General features: G+C 43.3%; 1 long non-coding RNA gene across 1 annotated transcript in view; it reads left to right on the top strand.

Moving 5' to 3' along the window:
- Positions 1-1,981: 1,981 nt before the first annotated feature.
- The window catches only part of LOC138851361 (uncharacterized), a 114,830-nt gene continuing 96,811 nt past the window's right edge, over positions 1,982-20,000 (top strand). Inside the window, exon 1 of the long non-coding RNA XR_011391178.1 lies at positions 1,982-2,280. This is a non-coding gene — a long non-coding RNA (uncharacterized lncRNA). The remainder of the gene's footprint in view (positions 2,281-20,000) is intronic.

Genomic DNA, 20,000 nt, shown 5'->3' on the forward strand with positions numbered 1-20,000 from the left:
GTATTCGACTGAAGAAGCCTACTGTGTAGGCGAAACGTTTCGGAATAAAGTTGCCAAACTGTTGCCTATGTGTCTTACCTAACAACATATACGCTGGTGTATACACACGCAGGTGTACACACATACTAGTGTGTACACATGCTGGTGTATACACATATTAGTGTATACATACGCTGTTGTATACATACACTGGTGTGTACACACGCTGGTGTGTACACACTGGTGTATACACACACTGGTGTATACACACGCTGGTGTGTACACATGCTGGTGTATATACACACTGGTGTATACACACGTTGGTGTGTCGCATGCTGGTGTATATACACACTGGTGTATACACACGCTGTTGTATACACACACTGGTGTATACACACACTGGTGTGTACACACACTTGTGTATACACACACTGGTGTATACACACGCTGGTGTGTACACACACTGGTGTATACACACACTGGTGTATACACACGCTGGTGTGTACACATTCTGGTGTATATACACACTGGTGTATACACACGTTGGTGTGTCGCATGCTGGTGTATATACACACTGGTGTATACACACATTGGTGTGTCGCATGCTTGTGTATACACACACTGCTGTATACACACACTGGTGTGTACACACATACTAGTGTGTACACATGCTGGTGTATACACATATTAGTGTATACATACTCTGTTGTATACATACTCTGTTGTATACATAATCTGGTGCGTACACACGCTGGTGTGTCGCGTGCTTGTGTATACACACACTGGTGTATACACACACTGGTGTATACACACACTGGTGTATACACACACTGGTGTATACATACGTTGGTGTGTCGCATGCTTGTGAATACACACACTGGTGTATACACACACTGGTGTATACACACACTGGTGTATACACACACTGGTGTATACATACGTTGGTGTGTCGCATGCTGGTGTATACACACACTGGTGTATACACACACTGGTGTATACACACACTGGTGTATACATACGTTGGTGTGTCGCATGCTGGTGTATACACACACTGGTGTATACACACACTGGTGTATACACACACTGGTGTATACACATACTGGTGTATACTCACACTGGTGTGTACACACACTAGTGTGTATATTAATGTATAATCCAGCATGTTGATACAACACTGGTGTGTACACACACTGGTGTATACACACACTGGTGTGTACACACACTGGTGTGCACACACACTAGTTTGTATATTAATGTATAATCCAGCATGTTGATACAACACTGGTGTGCACACACACTGGTGTATACACACACTGGTGTGTACACACACTGGTGTGTACACACACTGGTGTGTACACACACTAGTGTGTATATTAATGTATAATCCAGCATGTTGATACAACACTGGTGTGTACACACACTGGTGTATACACACACTGGTGTATACACACACTAGTGTATACACACACTGGTGTATACACACACTAGTGTATACACACACTGGTGTATACACACACTAGTGTGTATATTAATGTATAATCCAGCAAGTTGATACAACACTTGTAACACACTTTGGTGCCTCAGTTACTGAACCATGTAATTAAATATGTAATATTAAATATTATTTACTTGTATTAACGTTAAGTAACTTAATATAAGGTGCATAATATTTTGTTAATCAACGATAAGAACATCGTCAAGCATTTTGTTGACATATTAATGTTAAGGTAATCAGGATCTACGTTATCTCCTGTGAGGAGTCATCATCGTTCTGTTATACCAGTCTTAAGACACTTTTATATCATTTCCTGTCAACTATATCGTTTTCTTTATGCTAAATTAGGTGTTTGTTAAGTTAGTAGTGCTAACATTAACATATAACGACTTATATTTAACTACATATCGGCAAATTAATAGAACATCTACCAGTGGTGTGGTAACATGATGCATAAAGAGTAATACCAACACTCGTTATCAGAGGCTTATCAGCAGCAGACTACTCCACGCCACACTGTAGCTTTATACTGGGAAGCACCGCTGCCTTACTGACACACTCCTGGTTCCTTGCTGGGTGTAGATGTCTGTGTTATACTGGGAAGCACCGCTGCCTTACTGACACACTCCTGGTTCCTTGCTGGGTGTAGATGTCTGTGTTATACTGGGAAACACCGCTGCCTTACTGACACACTCCTGGTTCCTTGCTGGGTGTAGATGTCTGTCTTATAAACAACAAGTATTCTACTTCTACAATTGTTTACTCTTCACTGACACTTCTGACAAGTAAATCATACATTATTAAAGGTATGTTGTATTTTCTTACATTCAATTTGTAAGCTTAAAACTTTCAATTACACACACACAATGGGAAAACCAAAGTGAGTACTTGGTTTACCCAAAGGTGTAGGGAGGCAAAAACTAAGTGTGATAGAGAATGGAACAGGTACAGAAGGCAAAGGACCCAGGAAAATAAGGAGGTCAGTCGAAGAGCCAGAAACGAGTAATCAAAGATTAGGAGGGAGGCCCAGCGACAGTATGAAAACGACATAGCATCAAAAGTCAAGTCTGACCCGAAACTGCTGTATAGCCACATTAGGAGAAAGACAACAGTCAAAGACCAGGTGATCGGACTTAGGAAAGAATGTGGGGAACTCACACGAAACGATCAAGAGGTATGTGAGGAGCTCAACAAGAGATTTAAGGAAGTATTCACTGTGGAGACAGGAAGGACTCTGGGAAGACAGGACAGAGGGAACACCTTCAGGGAATGCACCAACAAGTGCTGGATGATATACTCACAACTAAGGAGAAGGTGAAGAAGCTCCTAAATGACCTTGATACCTCAAAGGCAATGGGACCGGACAACATCTCCCAATGGGTCCTTAGAGACTTAGCAGGAATGCTTTGTGTCCCATTAACCAAAATCTTCAACACATCCCTTGAAACTGGACAATTACCTGAGGTATGGAAGACGGTGTGTTGATTGCATGTTTTTGGACTGCAAGAACGCCTTCGACACAGATCCTCGCAAGAGACTGGTGCAGAAACTAGAGGATCAGGTGCATATAACGGGAAGGGCACTTCAACGGACCACAGAATACCTGACAGGGAGGCAACAACGAGTCATGATGCGTGATGAGGTATCACAGTGGGCACCTGTGACGAGCGGGGTCCCACAGGGTTCGGTCCTAGGACCAGTGCTATTTTTGGTATACGTGAATGACATGATGGAAAAGATAGACTCAGACATGTCCCTGTTCACAGATGATGTGAAGTTAATGAGGAGAATTAAATCAGACGAGGATCAGGCAGACCTTCAAAGAGATCTGGACAGGCTGGACACGTGATCCAGCAACTGGCTTCTCGAATTCATCCCTGCCAAATGCAAAGTCATGAAGATTGGAGAAGGGCAAAGAAGACCGCAGACGGAATATAGGCTAGGTGGCCAACGACTGCAAACCTCGCTCAAGGAGAAAGATCTTGGCTTGATTATAACACCGAACACGTCTCCGGAAGCAAACATCAACCAGATAACTGTGTAAAGTAAAAGGACACAAGTGCAACTAATGTGACATTTATTGTGGCAACGTTTCGCTCTCCAGGAGCTTTATCAAGCCATTACAAACAATACATGGACACAGAGGGTATATAAAGGCTCAGAGTGAGGTGAATACTAGTGAGGTACCATTTCAATGTTCACTAGTGGTAGTAGTAGTAGTGGTAGTGACAAAAGTAATACAATATGGTTGAGCAATTAATTCGTACATGAGTAAAAGGATATAAAAGCTATTACTTGGGTAACATAAAAATAGGTTGGACAAATATAAACTGGAATGAGGCAGCTTGTTTCAGTGTTCACTTTCTGTGCTTTGTGTAGTATAACAGGAGAGACTATGTGATGGCAGGGTTTACTGTTTTCAGGAGGATTCTTGCTAAGACTTCGTAGATGGTGAAGCTGCCGTTGTTTTGTTTAATTGTATTCGAAACAGCGATCAGTGCTGATTCAAGGCACTTGCGTGTGCGGAAATTAGTTTCTTTTATCACTAATTGGGCGTCTCTGAATTTCATAAGATGATTGGTGGAATTTCGGTGTTGTACACAGGCGTTGTTTAAGTTGTCGTTCCTACATGCGTATATGTGTTCATTGAGGCGGGTGTCGAGGTTTCTTGCTGTTTCACCTACGTAGATCTTGTCACAGCCTCCACAGGGTATAGTGTAAACTCCTGCATTGACTGGTTCGTGGTGCTTGGGTTTTGTCCTGGTTAGATCCTTTATTGAAGTGGTAGAAGCGATGGCGACTCTGGTGTTAGCTTGTGAAAGTACTTTTGAGACGTTTAGTGCAACCTGGCTGTTGGGAAGAATTATAACTTTGTTGGGAGCGGTGTTGATGCGTGGAGAATTGATGATCTGAAGAGCTCTTTTCTTGCAGTCTTTGATGAAAAAAGAAGGAAATTGTAACTCAGTGAATGTTTGGTGAATGTAAGTACATTCCTCGTCAAGAAACTCAGGACTACAAATTCGGTATGCTCTTAGGAAAAACCCGATGATGATGCCTCTTTTGGTCTTGGTATCTTGACTGGAATAGAAGTGTGTGAGATCATTTTTATTGGTGGGTTTCCGATAAACTTGAAATCTTAGGTTGTTGTCTACTTTGTGAATGAGGACGTCGAGGAAAGGTAGCTTGTCATTGGACTCTTCTTCTAGTGTAAACTGAATCGCCGGTTCAACTGCGTTGAGCCTTGCCTGAAGATCCCGTACATCAAAACGTTTTGGAGTTATTACGAGGACATCGTCCACGTAACGTAACCAAGTGACGCTTGAAGGGATGATGTTGGCGAAGTGTTCGGACTCTAGGTGTTCCATGTATAAGTTGGCTAGGACGGCACTTATTGGAGACCCCATTCCCATGCCGTAGGTTTGTTTGTAGAGCTTGTTATTGAAGGAAAAACAGTTGAAGTTAACACAGAGTTCAATCAAGTCAACAAAATCTCCGGGAGGTAAAGGAAGATTTTACGTCGTAGAACCTCGATGGCTTTTTTGGTAGGTACTTTTGTGAAGAGGGAAGTCACATCCAAACTGCTTAGTTTCTTGTTACGGATGGAGAGGTTACGGATGCGGTTGAGAAGGTCGCCTGAGTGTTTAAGATGAGCGGGGCTGATGGTCCCCAGAAGGCAGGAAAGATGTTTGGCAAGAACTCCGGCTAGTTTGTGTGGAGCACTGCCTATTCCTGACGTGATTGGTCTGAGAGGATTATTGTGTTTATGGGTCTTGGGTAAACCATACATGTGTGCTGGTTTAGGGTTGCTTGGTAACAAGTACAGAAGTTTCTTCCCTTCTCTAGTGCGTTTGAGTATTTGTCTGGTTTTGTATAGAAAGTCTTTGGTGAGAGTCTCCCACTGTTGAGTGCTGATGGGTTCGTATGTAGATTGATCATTCAAAAGGTCCATCATTTTAGTGTTGTAGTCACTGGTGTTGAGTATGACGACTCCACCTCCTTTGTCGGCGGTGGTGACGATAATGTTGGGGTCGTTGGCGAGGTCCTTAAGGGCAGTGATGTATCTTCTAGGAAGATTAGAAGAAGAAGGTTCACATAAAGCTGCAGTGAGAAGGCCCTGTATATAACCCTTTTGGAAGTTGCTGTCACTGTGTCTATGGTTCCTGGTAACAAGATTGAGTTGATAGTTAGGTTTGCGTATGTTGGTGGTAAATTTGAGTCCCAGACTCAGTGCTTGTTTCTCGTAGTCGGTTAAGGTGCGTGACGATAAGTTGTTTATCAGGGATTCACGTCCTATTTCCTTCCATCGACTGTTAGTGCAGAGGTACTGAAGTTTGCGATTGAGTTTGATCTTCTGTTGGAGGTTAGCTGTGGTGACTGTGCTGAGAATATGCTCAGCAGTGTGTTGGTCAATCTGAAGACTGGCCCTCATATTCCTTGCAGTTTCAAAGGTTTCCTTAGCGATGTTAGAAAGTTCTTCGGCACATTCAGTTAAGTAAGCTTGGGTAGCTGGAGAGAAGGGGTGCTTGGAGTTGGAGAGTTGTGCAGGAGTAGACTTAGGGATCACCTTCTCTGCCAGGCAATCTTGTAGGAAGTTGTGTCTGTTGCGATAGCAACTACTACTACTACTACTACCACTAGTGAACATTGAAATGGTACCTCACTAGTATTCACCTCACTCTGAGCCTTTATATACCCTCTGTATCCATGTATTGTTTGTAATGGCTTGATAAAGCTCCTGGAGAGCGAAACGTTGCCACAATAAATGTCACATTAGTTGCACTTGTGTCCTTTTACTTTACATATTGTCGGTAATTCTACCAACTTTATTACAATCTGTCGGACACCGCAACATAATGGACATTTCATGCAGACGTTATTTGGACACCCTTCTTCGTGCTCACAGCTATCGCAACAGACACAACTTCCTACAAGATTGCCTGGCAGAGAAGGTGATCCCTAAGTCTACTCCTGCACAACTCTCCAACTCCAAGCACCCCTTCTCTCCAGCTACCCAAGCTTACTTAACTGAATGTGCCGAAGAACTTTCTAACATCGCTAAGGAAACCTTTGAAACTGCAAGGAATATGAGGGCCAGTCTTCAGATTGACCAACACACTGCTGAGCATATTCTCAGCACAGTCACCACAGCTAACCTCCAACAGAAGATCAAACTCAATCGCAAACTTCAGTACCTCTGCACTAACAGTCGATGGAAGGAAATGGGACGCGAATCCCTGATAAACAACTTATCGTCACGCACCTTAACCGACTACGAGAAACAAGCACTGAGTCTGGGACTCAAATTTACCACCAACATACGCAAACCTAACTATCAACTCAATCTTGTTACCAGGAACCATAGACACAGTGACAGCAACTTCCAAAAGGGTTATATACAGGGCCTTCTCACTGCAGCTTTATGTGAACCTTCTTCTTCTAATCTTCCTAGAAGATACATCACTGCCCTTAAGGACCTCGCCAACGACCCCAACATTATCGTCACCACCGCCGACAAAGGAGGTGGAGTCGTCATACTCAACACCAGTGACTACAACACTAAAATGATGGACCTTTTGAATGATCAATCTACATACGAACCCATCAGCACTCAACAGTGGGAGACGCTCACCAAAGACTTTCTATACAAAACCAGACAAATACTCAAACGCACTAGAGAAGGGAAGAAACTTCTGTACTTGTTACCAAGCAACCCTAAACCAGCACACATGTATGGTTTACCCAAGACCCATAAACACAATATTCCTCTCAGACCAATCACGTCAGGAATAGGCAGTGCTCCACACAAACTAGCCGGAGTTCTTGCCAAACATCTTTCCTGCCTTCTGGGGACCATCAGCCCCGCTCATCTTAAACACTCAGGCGACCTTCTCAACCGCATCCGTAACCTCTCCATCCGTAACAAGAAACTAAGCAGTTTGGATGTGACTTCCCTCTTCACAAAAGTACCTACCAAAAAAGCCATCGAGGTTCTACGACGTAAAGTCAACCAGGACCTTAATCTTCCTTTACCTCCGGAGATTTTGTTGACTTGATTGAACTCTGTGTTAACTTCAACTGTTTTTCCTTCAATAACAAGCTCTACAAACAAACCTACGGCATGGGAATGGGGTCCCCAATAAGTGCCGTCCTAGCCAACTTATACATGGAACACCTAGAGTCCGAACACTTCGCCAACATCATCCCTTCAAGCGTCACTTGGTTACGTTACGTGGACGATGTCCTCGTAATAACTCCAAAACGTTTTGATGTACGGGATCTTCAGGCAAGGCTCAACGCAGTTGAACCAGCGATTCAGTTTACACTAGAAGAAGAGTCCAATGACAAGCTACCTTTCCTCGACGTCCTCATTCACAAAGTAGACAACAACCTAAGATTTCAAGTTTATCGGAAACCCACCAATAAAAATGATCTCACACACTTCTATTCCAGTCAAGATACCAAGACCAAAAGAGGCATCATCATCGGGTTTTTCCTAAGAGCATACCGAATTTGTAGTCCTGAGTTTCTTGACGAGGAATGTACTTACATTCACCAAACATTCACTGAGTTACAATTTCCTTCTTTTTTCATCAAAGACTGCAAGAAAAGAGCTCTTCAGATCATCAATTCTCCACGCATCAACACCGCTCCCAACAAAGTTATAATTCTTCCCAACAGCCAGGTTGCACTAAACGTCTCAAAAGTACTTTCACAAGCTAACACCAGAGTCGCCATCGCTTCTACCACTTCAATAAAGGATCTAACCAGGACAAAACCCAAGCACCACGAACCAGTCAATGCAGGAGTTTACACTATACCCTGTGGAGGCTGTGACAAGATCTACGTAGGTGAAACAGCAAGAAACCTCGACACCCGCCTCAATGAACACATATACGCATGTAGGAACGACAACTTAAACAACGCCTGTGTACAACACCGAAATTCCACCAATCATCTTATGAAATTCAGAGACGCCCAATTAGTGATAAAAGAAACTAATTTCCGCACACGCAAGTGCCTTGAATCAGCACTGATCGCTGTTTCGAATACAATTAAACAAAACAACGGCAGCTTCACCATCTCCGAAGTCTTAGCAAGAATCCTCCTGAAAACAGTAAACCCTGCCATCACATAGTCTCTCCTGTTATACTACACAAAGCACAGAGAGTGAACACTGAAACAAGCTGCCTCATTCCAGTTTATATTTGTCCAACCTATTTTTATGTTACCCAAGTAATAGCTTTTATATCCTTTTACTCATGTACGAATTAATTGCTCTACCATATTGTATTACTTTTGTCACTACCATTACTACTACTACTACTACTACTACTACTACTACTACCACTAGTGAACATTGAAATGGTACCTCACTAGTATTCACCTCACTCTGAGCCTTTATATACCCTCTGTGTCCATGTATTGTTTGTAATGGCTTGATAAAGCTCCTGGAGAGCGAAACGTTGCCACAATAAATGTCACATTAGTTGCACTTGTGTCCTTTTACTTTACATATTGTCGGTAATTCTACCAACTTTATTACAACCAGATAACTGCTGCAGCATATGGGAGCCTGGCAAACCTAAGAACAGCATTCCGATATCTTAGTAAGGAATCGTTCAAGACACTGTACACCGTGTACGTCAGGCCCATACTGGAGTATGCAGCACCTGTTTGGAACCCGCACTTGATAAAGCACGTCAAGAAACTAGAGAAAGTACAAAGGTTTGCGACAAGGTTAGTTCCAGAGCTAAGGGGAATGTCCTATGAAGAAAAGTTAAGGGAAATCGGCCTGACGACACTGGAGGACAGGAGGGTCAGGGGAGACATGATAACGACATATAAAATGCTGCGCGGAATAGACAAGGTGGACAAAGACAGGATGTACCAGGGAGGGGACACAGAAACAAGAGGTCACAACTGGAAGTTGAAGACACAGATGAGTCAGAGAGATATTAGGAAGTATTTCTTCAGTCATAGAGTGTTAGGCAGTGGAATAGCCTAGAAAGTGACGTAGTGGAGGCAGGAACCATACATAGTTTTAAGACGAGGTTTGATAAAGCTCATGGAGCGGGGAGGGAGAGGGCCCAGTAGCAACCGGTGAAGAGGCGGGGCCAGGAGCTAAGACTCGACCCCTGCAACCACAAATAGGTGAGAAATGGGTGAGTACACACACACACACACACACACACACACATATATATAAATATATATATATATATATATATATATATATATATATATATATATATATATATATATAGATAGATAGATAGATAGATAGATAGATAGATAGATAGATAGATAGATACATGTCGTGCCGAATATGTAAAACTGGTCAATTAGCAAGAACTCATTTAAAATTAAGTCCTTTCTAAAATTTTCTCTTATATGTTTAAAGATACATTTTTTTCATTAATGTTAATGTAAAAATTTATAATTTTGCACCAAAAAGAAGTTAGAAAACTTACCTAACCTTATAATAACAAGAACAATTTATTTTAGCCTAACCCAACTAAATATATTTTTGATTTGTTTACAATAATTTAATACTAAACAAACCCAGTGAAACATATTTTTTTCGTTAGGTTCAGAATGATTTTGGCGAAATTATTGCATACAAAAATTTTCACTTGTCCTATATGGCAAGATGAGCATTGTTATTTAAACCAAGATCGCAAGTTCTGCCTATTCGGCACGACATATATATATATATATATATATATATATATATATATGTATATATTTCTATATGTATATATATATATATATATTATATATATATATATATATATATATATATATATATATATATATATGCAAAACAACCACTCTGAAAGAATAGAGAAATTCCAAGCGCTTTCGTGACTACTCACATTATCAAGGAACTGGTTTTCTAACAGAGTTGTAGATGCGTGGAACAGTCTTCCCAGTGGGGTGATAGAGGCTAGGACCTTGGGTAGCTTTAAGAAGAGACTGGACAAATATATGAGTGGGAGGGGCTGGGTTTGATTGGTGTTGGGGGGTGCGGGAGTTGTTTCTTGAGTAGCTTTAGGTAGAGATCGTTTTGATAAGGACCTGCCTCGTATGGGCCAGTAGGCCTTCTGCAGTGCTCCTACATTCTTATGTTCTTATGTTCTATGAAAGTGAAGCATCCAAGGAAGCTATATAAGGGGTCCGGCCAGCACCTCACTATCAGATCCCACAACGGTTAAACACGTGACGCGCGGCGAGCCAACTTGGATAGGTCCTTTGCACAACTCACCCCCAAGCTATTCTACCCAAGAAAATTTAAAAATTATTTGTCCAGTGTATTATTAAATTCTTCCCAAATTCTATTAATTATAAATGGATCTAATTTATATAAACCAAAGGAAATATTCATATTATTGTCAAAACTGCTTTTTATGAAACAAGATTCAATTATATTCCTGTCGACCATGGACTTGCTTGATACTACTTTCTCAACTTTTTGAAAATCAATTGGCTGGTTAAAATCTCTTACATGAATAAATAGAGCATTGGAATCTTGTCCAGTTCTAATGCTATATTTATGTTGTTTTAATCTTAGTTCGAGATTTTTACCAGTTTGACCGTAATAAACTTTATCGCAAATTTTACAAGGAATCTTATAGACATATCCATCAGCATTTTGGGGGGAATTCTTTATCAAAAGTTTTTTTACTGTGTCAAGATTTTTGAATACAACTTTAATATTAAAAGTCTTAAGAAGAGAAGGCATATCAACCAAGTTTTCATGGTAAGGGAGAACCAACATATTTTTAGTTGAATAAGGCTGGTTGCCCCTTTTTGGATTATAAAAAGTGTTTCTAGCAACTTTAAAAGATTTATCAATTACATTTCTTGGGTATTTTAAATCATTACCTATTTCATAAATTTTGGATATTTCCTCATCTATGAACTCAGGACTACAAATTCGTAAAGCTCTCAAAAACATTGATGAGAAAACAGACAGTTTGACTCTATCTTGATGCGAGGAATAATAGTGGACATAGGAACAGTTATTTGTAGGTTTTCTGTAAATTTTAAATTTGAATTCATTATTACCCTTAATAATTAAAACATCTAGAAAAGGCAATGAGTTATTTTCTTCAAACTCAACAGTAAAGTTTATAGAATGGGCTAAGCTATTTAATTTTCCAAGAAAATGGTGTATATCTACATTTTTGGGCATAAGACACAAAATATCATCAACATATCTGAACCATTTAGCTCTATTATATATATATGTATATATATATATATATATATATATATATATATATATATATATATATATATATATATATATATATATATATATATATATATATATATATATATGTATATATATATATATATATATATATATGCAATAAGATCACAGTAAACAGGTGATTTCAGAATATGCAAACCACTCTGAAATGTGAGTAGTCACGAAAGCGCTTGGAATTTCTCTATTCTTTCAGAGTGGTTGTTACATACACATAAACACACACACACACACACACACACACACATACATACACATACACACACACACACACACACACAAACACACACACACACACACACACACACACACACACACACACACACACACACACACACACACACACACACACAATAGGTGAGGGCGATATGACCCAGGTGACAAATTTTCAGAGAATTGGGTGGTTTGCGAGTGGAAGGATACGGCCTGTCAAAGTAATTTTCAAGGAAGAATCAGTTCGAACCAGGATTCTGCAAGTGAAAGCAAGACTGAGGGACAAACAGGGGTACCAGAGAGTATACCTCGACCGCGATAGAACACAAGAAGAAAGGACTACACTGAAAGAGAGGGTACAGAGACGCAAAGAGGAACGAGAAGCAACGAAAATGAGCAGGACCCAGACACAGGAGAAAGGGCAAACACACCCCACAGAATCTCCCACCAAAAGACTCCAACCACGATTAACGAATAAACTTGAGGAATGGCAAGAAAGAATCAATGAGAAGTCCCCAGACATCATAGCAGTTACAGAAACAAAATTCACAGAGACAATAACAGATGCAATCTTCCCACCAGGATACCAGATCATGAGGAAAGATAGAAGGGGCAGGGGGGAGGTGGGGTTGCTCTGCTCGTAAAAAACAGATGGAAATTCGAGAAAATGGAAGGCATAGATGAGACGGGAGAAAGAGACTACATAGCAGGTACACTTCAGTCTGGGGAACACAAAGTGGTCATTGCAGTGATGCATAATCCACCACAGAACTGCAGGAGGCCAAGAGAGGAATATGAAAAGAGCAACAGAGCAATGGTGGACACACTTGCTGAGGTGGCAAGAAGAGCTCACTCCAGCAGAGCAAAGTTGCTGGTTATGGGGGATTTCAACCACAGGGAGATTGACTGAGAAAACCTTGAGCCACATGGGGGTCCCGAGACATGGAAAGCCAGGATGTTGGACGTGGTGCTGGAAAACCTCATGCACCAACATGTTAAGGACACTACCAGAGTGAGAGAGGAGGATGAACCAGCAAGATTGGACCTTGTGTTCACCCTGGGCAGCTAAGACATTGAGGACATCAAGTATGAGAGTCCCCTAGGAGCTAGCGACCACGAGGTTCTGTGCTTTGAATACATAGTAGAGCTGCAAGTGGAGAGAATAACAGGAGTTGAATGAGAAAAGCCTGACTATAAAAGAGGGGACTACATAGGATTGAAGAACTTCCTGCAGGAGGTCCAGTGGGACAGAGAACTGGCAGGAAAGCCAGTAAATGAAATGATGGAATATGTAACAACAAAATGCAAGGAGGCAGTTGAAAGGTTTATTCCCAAGGGCAACAGTAACAACGGGAAGACCAGAACGAGCCCCTGGTTTACCCGACGGTGTAAGGAGGCAAAAACAAAGTGCAATAGAGAATTGAAAAAGTACAGAAGGCAGAGAACACACGAAAATGAGGAGATCAGTCGCAGAGCCTGGAATGAGTATGCACAGGTAAGGAGGGAGGCCCAGCGACAGTATGAAAATGACATAGCATCGAGAATCAAGACTGACCCGAAACTGTTGTATAGCCACATCAGGAGGAAGACAACAGTCAAAGACCAGGTGATCAGATTAAGGACAGAAGGTGGAGAACTCACAAGAAATGATCAGGAGGTATGTGAGGAGCTGAACAGGAGATTTAAGGAAGTTTTTACAGTAGAGACAGGAAGGGCTGTGGGAAGACAGCACAGACGGGAACATCAACAAGTGTTGGATGACATACGAACAACTGAGGAGGAGGTGAAGAAGCTCCTAAGTGACCTTGACACCTCAAATGCGATGGGACCGGACAACATCTCCTCATGGGTCCTTAGAGAAGGAGCAGAGATGCTGTGCGTGCCTCTAACCACAATCTTCAACACATCCCTTGAAACTGGGCAACTACCTGAGAAATGGAAGACAGCTAATGTAGTCCCCATATTTAAGAAAGGAAACAGAAACGAGGCACTAAACTACAGACCTATGTCTCTGACATGTATTGTGTGCAAAGTCATGGAGAAGATTATCAGGAGGAGAGTGGTCGAACACCTGGAAAGGAACAAGATTATAAATGAAAACCAGCATGGGTTCATGGAAGGCAAATCTTGTATCACAAACCTCCTGGAGTTTTATGACAAGGTAACAGAAGTAAGACACGAGAAAGAGGGGTGGGTAGATTGCGTTTTCCTAGACTGCAGGAAGGCCTTTGACACAGTTCCCCACAAGAGATTAGTGCAGAAGCTGGAGGATCAGGCGCATGTAAAAGAGAGGGCACTGCAATGGATCAGGGAATACCTGACAGGGAGGCAGCAACGAGTCATGGTACGTGAAGAGGTATCACAGTGGGCGCCTGTTACGAGCGGGGTCCCACAGGGGTCAGTTCTAGGACCAGTGCTATTTTTGATATATGTGAACGACATGATGGAAGGAATAGACTCTGAAGTGTCCCTGTTTGCAGATGATGTGAAGTTGATGAGAAGAATTAAATCGGACGAGGATGAGGCAGGACTGCAAAGAGACCTGGACAGGCTGGACATGTGGTCCAGTAACTAGCTTCTCGAATTCAACCCAGCCAAATGCAGTCATGAAGATTGGGGAGGGGCAAAGAAGACCGCAGACAGAGTATAGGCTAGGTGGACAAAGACTACAGACCTCACTCAGGGAGAAAGACCTTGGGGCGACCATAACACCGAGCACATCACCGGAGGCACACATCAACCAAATAACTGCTGCAGCATATGGGTGCCTGGCAAACCTGAGAATAGCGTTCCGATACCTTAATAAGGAATCGTTCAAGACACTGTACACTCTGTATGTTAGGCCCATACTGGAGTACGCAGCACCAGTCTGGAACCCACACCTGGTCAAGCACGTCAAGAAGTTAGAGAAAGTACAAAGGTTTGCAACAAGGCTAGTCCCAGAGCTCAAGGGAATGTCGAACGAGGAAAGGTTAAGGGAAATCGGACTGACGATACTGGAGGACAGAAGGGTCAGGGGAGACATGATAACGACATACAAGATACTGCGGGGAATAGACAAGGTGGACAGAGATAGGATGTTCCAGAGAGGGGACACAGGGACAAGGGGTCACAACTGGAAGCTGAAGACTCAGACGAGTCACAGGGACGTTAGGAAGGATTTCTTCAGTCATAGAGTTGTCAGGAAGTGGAATAGCCTAGCAAGTGAAGTAGTGGAGGCAGGAACCATACATAGTTTTAAGAAGAGGTATGACAAAGCTCAGGAAGCAGAGAGAGAGAGGATCCAGTAGCGATCAGTGAAGAGGCGGGGACAGGAGCTGAGTCTCGACCCCTGCAACCACAATTAGGTGAGTACTATTAGGTGAGTACACACACACACACACACACACACACACACACACACACACACACACACACACACACACATACATACACACTCACACATACACACACACACACACACACACACACACACACACACACACACACACATACATACACACACACACATACACACACACACACACACACACCCTCTCCCTCTCTTTCTCCCTCTCTCTACCCTTTCTCTCCCCCCTCACATTTCTCTCTCTCCCCCTTGGTCTTATTCCTCACCCCCATACTCTCTCCTCTCTCTCCCTCGTTCTACCCTTTCTCTCTCCTCTCTCTCCCTCTTTCTACCCTTTCTCTCTCCCCCCCACACCCTCTCCCTCCTCTAGCCTTCTGTCTGTGGTAATAAAAAAAAAAAAAAAAAAAAAAAAAAAAAAAAAAAATGGGTGGCCTTAGAGGACGGAAAACCAGAGATCTGGTAGATGAACCAGGGAGGAAAGACTGGGAGTTAGAGCTCCAAGAAAGGGAGGAAGAGTGGGGAAGGAAGATAGTAGAGCTTGGTAAGAAAATGGAGGAGCGGATAGCTGAAGAGTGCAGGAAGTGGGAAGTACAGGTCTTAGCAGCAGAAGCTAGGATACAGTGCTTAGAAGAGAAACTGCAAAGCCTGAAACAGATTAGAGAGACAAATGACAATTCAGATGTGACATCAGGAAATTCAAAGTCAGGCGCAGACAAGGGGATGGTAAGCAACAACGGAGACATGCCATACACGAAGGCCCTATCAGACCCACGTGGGGCCAGGGAAAAGACGACGAGCACACTAAGATCAAACGACAGGTCCGAAGACAATGAAGGTATGCTATATGCAGAGATTCTAACAGCCAACTGCAGTAGCAAGGACAGCTGGTCAGGAAAGACAGTTCACTGAGAATAGAAGTTTCAGATATGACAGGGACTGAAGGCAAGAACATGTCAATGGAAGGAAATAAAATGGCTCAGAGGACGCAGATGGAGACTCAGTGGGAGGAGGAAAGGGCGAGGTCAGTTTTTGTGTACGGGCTCCAAGAAGCCAAGGGGGCCAACTTTGAAGAAATAAAACAGGAGGAGAAAAAAATGATTGAAGGCATCATGAAAACAATAGGGGAGGGCAATATGACCCAGGTGACAAATTTTCAGAGAATTGGGTGGTTTGCGAGTGGAAGGATACGGCCTGTCAGAGTAACTTTCAAGGAAGAATCAGTTCGAACCAGGATTCTGCAAGAGAAAGCAAGACTGAGGGACAAAGAGGGGTACCAGAGAGTATACCTCGACCGCGACAGAACACAAGAAGAAAGGACTACACTGAAAGAGAGGGTACAGAGACACAAGGAGGAACGAGAAGCAATGAAAATGAGCAGGACCCAGACACAGGAGGAAGGGCAAACACACCCCACAGAATCTCCCACCAAAAGACTCCACCCGCGACATTCCCAACGCAACTGAGCAACCTATACTACAACCCACTCACTGTTCCCTCTGCCACCAACCCCCATATCACAAACCTCACCCCAACAGCTGTCCCTTATGGGCATTCTGACCCCACCCCCATCAACACAAACCCCACCTACACCACAGCCCCATATAGGCCCCCACCAAGGCTCTCGCTCCCCCAACCCCAATATTCTTGCAAGACCACAATGAAAGAAAAGAAACTAAAGGTTTGGTACACAAACGCGGATGGAATAACGAATAAACATGAGGAGTGGAATGAAAGAATCAGTGAAAAATCCCCAGGCATCATAGCAGTCACAGAAACAAAACTCGCTGAGACAATAACAGACACAATCTTCCCAACAGGATATCAGATCCTGAGGAAATATAGAAGGAGTAGAGGGGGAGGAGGGGTTGCACTGCTCATAAAACACAGATGGGGATTTGAGGAAATGGAAGGCATGGACATGATTGGAGAAAGAGACTACATTGTAGGTACAATTCAGTCCGGAGAACATAAAGTAGTCATTGGAGTGATGTATAACCCACCACAGAACTGCAGGAGGCCAAGAGAGGAGTACGAAGAAAACAACAGGGTGATGGTGGACACACTGGCTGAGGTGGCAAGAAGAGCTCACTCGAGCAGAGCAAAGTTACTGGTAATGGGCGATTTCAACCACAGGGAGATCGACTGGGAAAACCTGGAGCCACATGGGGGTCCCGAAACATGGAGAGCCAAAATGATGGATGTGGTACTTGAAAACCTCATGCATCAACATGTCAGGGACACAACCAGAGAGAGAGGGGAGGATGAGCCAGCAAGACTGGATCTTGTGTTCACCCTGAGCAGTTCAGACATTGAGGACATCACTTACGAGAGGCCCCTTGGAGCTAGCGATCATGTGGTTCTGAGTTTTGACTATATAGTAGAGTTACAAGTGGAGAAGGTAACAGGAACTGAAGGGGACAGGCCAAACTATAAAAGGGGGGACTACACAGGTATGAGAAACTTCCTGCAGGAGGTTCAGTGGGACAGAGAAATGGTAGGAAAATCAGTAAACGAGATGATGGAATATGTGGCAACAAAGTGCAAGGAGGCAGAGGAAAGTTTTGTTCCCAAGGGAAACAGAAATAATAGGAAGACCAAAACGAGTCCTTGGTTTACCCGAAGGTGTAGGGAGGCAAAAACTAAGTGCAACAGAGAATGGAAAAGGTACAGGAGGCATAGGACCCAGGAAAACAAGGAGATTAGTAGAAGAGCCAGAAACGAGTATGCACAGATAAGGAGGGAGGCCCAGCGACAGTATGAAAACGACATAGCATCGAAAGTCAAATCTGACCCGAAACTGCTGTATAGCCACATTAGGAGGAAGACAACAGTCAAGGACCAGGTGATAAGGCTGAGGAAAGAAGGTGGAGAACTCACAAGAAACGATCAAGAGGTATGTGAGGAGCTCAACACGAGATTTAAGGAAGTATTTACAGTAGAGACAGGAAGGACTCTGGGGGGACAGACCAGATGGGGACACCAGCAAGGAATACACCAACAAGTGTTATACGACCTACATACAGATGAGGAGCAGGTGAAGAAACTGCTAAGGGACATCGATACCTCAAAGGCAATGGGACCGGACAACATCTCCCCGTGGGTCCTTAGAGAGGGAGCAGATATGTTGTGCATGCCACTTACCACAATCTTCAACACATCCCTGGAAACTGGGCAACTACCTGAGGTATGGAAGACGGCAAATGTAGTTCCCATTTTTAAAAAAGGAGACAGAAAAGAGGCACTAAACTATAGACCTGTGTCATTGACGTGTATAGTATGCAAAATTATGGAGAAGATTATCAGGAGGAGAGTGGTGGAGCACCTGGAACGGAACAGGAGTATAAATGCCAACCAGCACGGATTCACGGAAGGCAAATCCTGTGTCACAAACCTTCTGGAGTTTTATGATAAAATAACAGAAGTAAGACAAGAGAGAGAGGGGTGGGTTGATTGCATATTCTTGGACTGCAAGAAGGCCTTTGACACAGTTCCTCACAAGAGTTTAGTGCAGAAGCTAGAGCATCAGGCGCATATAACAGGAAGGGCACTGCAATGGATCAGAGAATACCTGACAGGGAGGCAACAACGAGTCATGGTACGTAATGATGTATCACAGTGGGCACCTGTGACGAGCAGGGTCCCACAGGGGTCTGTCCTAGGACCAGTGCTATTTTTGGTATATGTGAACGACATGACGGAAGGGTTAGACTCAGAAGTGTCCCTGTTTGCAGATGATGTGAAGTTAATGAGGAGAATTAAATCTGATGAGGACCAGGCAGGACTTCAAAGAGACCTGGACAGACTGGACACCTGGTCCAGCAAATGGCTTCTCGAATTTAATCCTGCCAAATGCAAAGTCATGAAGATAGGGGAAGGGCACAGAAGACCACAGACAGAGTATAGGCTAGGTGGCCAAAGACTGCAAACCTCACTCAAGGAGAAAGATCTTGGGGTGAGTATAACACCGAGCATGTCTCCGGAAGCACACATCAATCAGATAACTGCTGCAGCATATGGGCGCCTGGCAAACCTGAGAACAGCATTCCGATACCTTAGTAAGGAATCATTCAAGACACTGTACACCGTGTATGTCAGGCCCATACTGGAGTATGCAGCACCTGTTTGGAACCCGCACTTGATAAAGCACGTCAAGAAACTAGAGAAAGTACAAAGGTTTGCGACAAGGTTAGTTCCAGAGCTAAGGGGAATGTCCTATGAAGAAAGATTAAGGGAAATCGGCCTGACGACACTGGAGGACAGGAGGGTCAGGGGAGACATGATAACGACATATAAAATACTGCGTGGAATAGACAAGGTGGACAAAGACAGGATGTTCCAGGGAGGGGACACAGAAACAAGAGGCCACAATTGGAAGTTGAAGACACAAATGAGTCAGAGAGATAGTAGGAAGTATTTCTTCAGTCATAGAGTTGTAAGGCAGTGGAATAGCCTAGAAAATGACGTAGTGGAGGCAGGAACCATACACAGTTTTAAGACGAGGTTTGATAAAGCTCATGGAGCGGGGAGAGAGAGGGCCTAGTAGCAACCGGTGAAGAGGCGGGGCCAGGAGCTAGGACTCGACCCCTGCAACCACAAATAGGTGAGTACAAATAGGTGAGTACACACACACACACACACACACACACACTCACACACACACACACACACACACACACACACACACACACACA

This window comes from Cherax quadricarinatus, unplaced genomic scaffold (genome assembly GCF_038502225.1).
Source record: "Cherax quadricarinatus isolate ZL_2023a unplaced genomic scaffold, ASM3850222v1 Contig420, whole genome shotgun sequence".
Taxonomy (NCBI): domain Eukaryota; kingdom Metazoa; phylum Arthropoda; class Malacostraca; order Decapoda; family Parastacidae; genus Cherax; species Cherax quadricarinatus.